The sequence below is a fragment of the Furipterus horrens genome, unplaced genomic scaffold (genome assembly GCF_987537825.1).
Source record: "Furipterus horrens unplaced genomic scaffold, mFurHor1.1.pri manual_scaffold_4, whole genome shotgun sequence".
In the NCBI taxonomy this organism is placed as follows: domain Eukaryota; kingdom Metazoa; phylum Chordata; class Mammalia; order Chiroptera; family Furipteridae; genus Furipterus; species Furipterus horrens.
Window position 1 is genome coordinate 137,345,114 of NW_028327174.1, and position 6,000 is coordinate 137,351,113.

The following is a 6,000-nucleotide window of genomic DNA, read 5'->3' on the forward strand; positions in this document are numbered from 1 at the left end:
CAGGGCGGGAGATAGGTGAAGCTGAGGAAGAACTATTTTTCAGCCCAGGCAGGCCTACCCAGATTCCCTGGCTTACTGAGTACCAGCGCAGGGCAAATGACAACTGTACAAATGAGGAAAGTGCGACTTCGAGAGGTTAAGTGATGGGCCCAGGGCTACCATACTTCATGGTAGTAAATTCCTGCTGGGCAATATGCTGACTCCCAGTTAGTGCTTTTCTCACTTGGAAGTTCCTTTCTCACACCTGCTTTCTCCGTAATTTCAGACTTCAGAATTTATAAATCAGCATTCCAAAACTTGAGGGAACTACAATATGCAACCCGTGCATTAGCTCAATCCTAACAATGACCCTATACATAAATAACCCAATTTTAAAGTGAGTAAATAGAAGCTTATAGGGGGGTTAAGCCACATTGACAAGTTACACATCTATTAAATGATGAAATACAATTTTATTTTATAATATAAATAGTATATCTTTAAGGTAGTATATCTTACTGTGAGAAGCTTTTTAGGTTGATGTAGTCCCACTTGTTTATTTTTGATTTTGTTGCTTGTACTTTTGGTGTCATACCCAGAAAAACGTTTCCCAATGTCAAGGAGATTTTTCCTTATGCTTTCTTTTTCTTTTTTTTTAAAAATTAATTAATTAATTAATTTTATTTTTAGAGAGAGGGGAAAGGAGAAAGAGAGGGAGAGAAACATTACTGTGTGGATGCCTCTCACTCGCGCCCCCAACTGGGGACTTGACCTGCAACCTAGTCATGTGCCCCGACTGGGAATCCAACCAGTGACACTTGGCTTGGCTTGCAGGCCTACGCTCAATCCACTGAGCCACAGCAGCCAGGGCTTCCTTATGCTTTCTTTTAGGAGTTTTATAGTTTTAGTTCTTATGTTCAAGTCTTTAACTCATTTTGAGGTGATTTTGTGTACAGTGTAATGCAGAAATTCAATTTTATTCTTTTGTATGTGGCTGTTCAGTTTTCCCAACACCATTTTATTTAAAATATTTTCAGTTTTTAATTGTTGTTCTATTACAGTTGTCCCATTTTTCCCTCATTTCTCTCTCCTGCCCCACCCACCATCTCCCTCTCCCACAGTTAATCCCCACCCTGTTGTCCATGTCCATGGGTCATTCATATTAGTTCCTTTACTAGGCCTTTCCCCTTTTTTCTCCCCTTCTCCCTCATCCCCCCTTCCCTTTGCTCACTGTCAGTCGGTTCCTTGTTTCCATGCCTCTGGTTCTATTTTGCTTATTTGTTTGTTTTGTTCATTAGGTTCCTGTGTTTGTGAGATCATATGGTATTGTCAAAAATTAGTTGATCATATACACTTGGGTTTATGTCTGGACTGTCTATACTCCATCTGTCTGTTTTGTTTTGTTTTGTTTCTTAATATGCTTTATTGATTATGCTTTTACAGTTGTCCCAATTTCTTTTCCCTTTGTTCTCCTCCACCTAGTGACCCTCTTCCCTCCAATTGTCCCCCCTCTTAGTCCGTGCCCATTGGTTGTGCATATAGTTCTTCTCAACATCTTCCTGTCTACTCCACTCCCTCCTACTATGCTTCTTAATTCCTGTACCATCTTCCTCCCTTTCCCCCCTTCCCCCTCCCTGATGACCTCCCCTCATAATGTTCCCCAAACCTATAATTCTTTTCACACTCTCATTGCCTACTTAGTTTGCCTTTGTTTCGGTTCCCTAGATTCTGTTGTTGGTTGTTGTGATACAGTTTTCATTTTAATGTTCATAGTTTTGATCTTCTTTCTCCTAAACAAGTGCCTTTAACATTTCATATAACAGTGGTTTGGATCTAATGAACTCCTTCAGTTTTACTTTGTCCTGGAAGCACTTTCTCTGCCCTTCTATTCGGAATGACAAATTTGCTGGATAGAGTACTTGTAGTTGTAAGTTTTTGCTTTTCATTACTTTGAATATTTCTTGCCAGTCCCTTCTTGAATGCAGAGTTTCTTTTGAGAAATCAGCTGATAGTCTTATTGGGACACTTTTGTACATAATTTTCTTTTTCTCTCTTGCTGCTTTTAAGAGTCTCTCTTTATTCTTAATTTTTGACATTTTGATTATAATGTGTCTTGGTGTGGTTCTCCCTGGGCCCAGTATTTTTAGAACTCTCTGTGCTTTCTGGACCTGTAAGTCTATTTCCTTCCCCAAGTTAGGGAAGTTCTGCTTCATTATTTTTTCACACAAATTTTCAATTTCTAGTTCTTCTTCTTCACCTTCTGGCAACCCTATGATTTGGATGTTGGCCGGCTTATAGCTGCCGATAAGTTTCTGAGCCTCTCTTCATTCTCACTTCTCATTTCCTCTTTCTGCACTGGTTGACTGTTTGTTCCTTCCCTATGTTTTGATTTGTTGATTTGATACCTGGTTTTCTTGCCCTCATCACTAGTTTTGTATGTGTTTTTGTTCATTTCAGCAGGACTAGCCTTCATTCCTTCCCCGTCTTGTTTAAGATCTGCTGTTAGGTCTGTAAGCATTTTTATAAGCAAAGCTCTAAACTGAGCCTCAGAAAGATTTCCTATCTGCTGCTTCATTAGATTAGATATTTGCTGTCTGGTCAGCTGCGTCACTGGGATCTCTATCATGATCTGTGCCATTCTGACAGTTTTGTGTTTACCTTTGCTTCCTGGGCAGGGCTGTCATACCTCCTATGCTATAGGGGACAGAGCCTGTGAACTCATCACCACCGGGCAACACTTCTAACCATGCTGTGGCGTTTTGTGTGGGGGTGGGGGGTCCAAGATGGATTCCTGCTGTTCATTCTCCGCTGAGAGACTGGGAGCCTCCTCCTCCATCCCCACCCACTCCAGGCCTCACAGTCCAAGGCAATGGGGGTCTGTCTTCCCCGGCATTGGAATCGCAAGCTGATGGGTCTGGTCTGCAGCTTGGGGTGCTCCCCAGGCGCTTCTTACCTCCCCTTAAATACGGGTGTCTGTGCTTACCACCGTCCCACCACCGTCACCAGGACAGCTTGACCTCTCCACCCTGGCTTTGCCCCTCCTACCCGTTGGGATGAGCACCACTTCTTTATAACTTCATACGTTGGACTTCCATTTATTTTCTGGAACTTCTGGTTATTTCTGGTTTTGTGGTAGTTGTATTCCTTCTTAGTTGTGGAGCGAGATGGAGTGTGTCAATCTAGGCCTCCATCTTGGCCAGAAGGCTCCTGTGTGTTTGCCTCTGTGTCTTAGGTAGAGCTGTTGCCCCTGTTACATTGTCTATATGTCTGTTTTTATGCCAGTAACATACTGTTTTGATTACCATAGCTTTGCGGTATAATTTGAGATCAGGAACTGTGATGCCTTCAACTCTGTCCCCATACAGATTTTAGAGTTATTTTTTTCTATTTCTATGAAAATGCCATTGACATTATGATGGGGATTGCATTGAATTGGTAGATGGTTTTGGTTAATATGGACATTTAAACAATATTAACTCTTCTGATCCACAAACATAGGCTGTCTTTCCATTTATTTGTGTTGTCTTCAGTTTCATTATTAATTTATAGCTTTCAGTGTATAGCTCTTTCATCTCTTTTAAATTTATTCCTAAGTACTTTATTCTATTTGATGCTATTGTAAATGGGATTGTGTTCTTGAGTTTCTTTTCAGGTAGATTGTTGTTGGTATATAGAAGCACAACTGATTTTTGTATATTGGTTTTTGTATCCTGAAATATTACTGAATTTGTTTATTAGTTCTAACAGGTTTTTTTGGGAAGGGTGTTAGGGTTTCATACATATAGGAGCATTGAGGTGGGTCGCCCCCAACACCCTCAGCTTGGTGGAAACTCACTGTCCAGCAGTGGTCTCAGAATCGTGGATGAGAGACAATAAATAACCCAAACACTGTATTATGTCTGGGAGGAGGAAAAGTGGCTGATCTCTCTAGTGGAGAAGAGCCCCAATCATGCCTTCCAAGCTCCTTTTATTGAGGAGGGTATCTAGGGGATACAGAGTAGGATACACAACTCATCAATCAATTTCAAATGCTTGGATTACTGTTAACAATCACTGATTACTGATAATAATATAAGGAACACAGTAAGCATTCTGGGTCATGGTCTATTAGGCATTCTGGCACTATGTGTACATCAGGTGCAAAGCTTTACACACCTTCCAGCTATTTGATGTCACACAGAGTCTATAGCTAACTTACGAGATGAGAAAAACAGAGCAAGCTTCAGAACAGAATATGCATTCTTTAAATCTCCTGAATGGGCTTTCGGGTCATGTCCATCTCCAGCCTTCCCAGTCTTCCAATCAAGACTTATAGGCCTCCCAGGGGTGGGCCTAGCTTGCCGCTGGGCTACAATTCCCAAAACCATGCAGGGCAGTCCCGTATAGAGCATGTAATCTGCAGTGATAATTTTACTTTTTTCTTTCTGACTTGGATTCTTTTATTCTTTTTGTCTGATTGCTTTTGCTAGTATTTCCAGTATTATGTTTAACAGAAGTGGCAAGAATGGGCATCCTTGCCCTCTACTAGATCTTAGAGAAAAAGCTTTCAGTTTTTCCCCATTCATGTTGTGGCTTTTCATAAATGCCCTATATTTTGTTGAGGAAATTTCCTTTTATACCTGTTTTGTTGAAAGTGTTGTCACGAATGGATGTCAAACTTTGTCAAATGCCTTCCTATATATATTGAAGTGATCCAGTGGTTTTTATCTTCTATTTTTGTTACTGTGGTATATATCAAATTGATTGATTTGCATATATTAAAACAACCTTGCATTTCAGGGATGAATTACAGTTGGTCATGTGTATAATCTTTTTGCTGTGTTGTTAAATTTGGTTTGCTAGTATTTTATTATGGACTTTTGCACCTATGTTCGATACAGTATTGGCCTGTAGTTTTTTCTTCCTTCCTTCTTTCTTTCCTTCCTTCCTTCCTTCCTCTTCTTATTTCCCTCTTTCTTTCTTTCTTTTTTTTTTTTTTTTTGGTGGTATCTATCTGGCTTTAGTATCAAGGTGATGCTGGCCTCATAAAATAAGTTTGAAACAATCCTTCAAGAAATTTTTATTTTCACTGATGCTGCAAATTCATAAATATTTTGGAGGTTCTGTCGTAAACATGATGCTTCCCTCTGGTTTTTTCTAGTGCTGGCTCAGGATTCAGTTTTCTTGTGTCAGCTAAGTCTGTACCATTCTTCCTTGTGCTTTTGTGCTTCTCCAAATTTGATGTTATTATCTCATATCCTATCTTTGTTCTTATACTCTCATCCCATTACTCTCATTTTAGTGGAATTTTAGAAAGAGAAAGATAAATTCATGTGTTCGATTTGCCACCTTATTTGGAAATGAAAGAAATGTTGACTTAAATTATTCAAAACCTAATAATATTTTGATAATGATACCAAGAGGGCTTTTTGCAAGGGATTTTATTTAACTTACAAAAAGCTCTATTGAAGTATAATTTACATACTATAAAATCCATCCACTGTATGTAAGTGCATATACCATCACCACAGCTCAGTTTTAGAATATTCTGCTATCCCTAAAATTTCCTTTGCCTTTGTTTGCCATCAATCTCTGCTCCCACTCCGAGACCCAGGCAAACCACTGTTCTACTTTCTGTCTCTATCAGTTTACCTTCTTTAGAAGTTTTATGTAAGTGGAATCATAGGTTTTTGTATTTTGTTTCTTTCTGTTACTCTAATGTTTTTGAGATTCATCCATACTAATACTCATTATTTTGTTTTTTGCTGAATAGTATTCCACTATGTGAATATATACTACTATATTTTGTTTGTTTATTCACCAGTTGATAGAAATTGGAATTGTTTCCAGTTTTTAAGCTATTGGGAATAATGCTTCTGTGAATGTTCATATGAAAACATATGTCCACACAAAAACTTTCACACCTTTTGGGTTAATACCTATCTATGAGTGAAATTTCTGGGTCATTTGGTAAGGATATGTTTAACTTTAAAAAAAAACTGACAAACTGTTTTCTAAAGTGGCTGTACTGTTTTACACTCT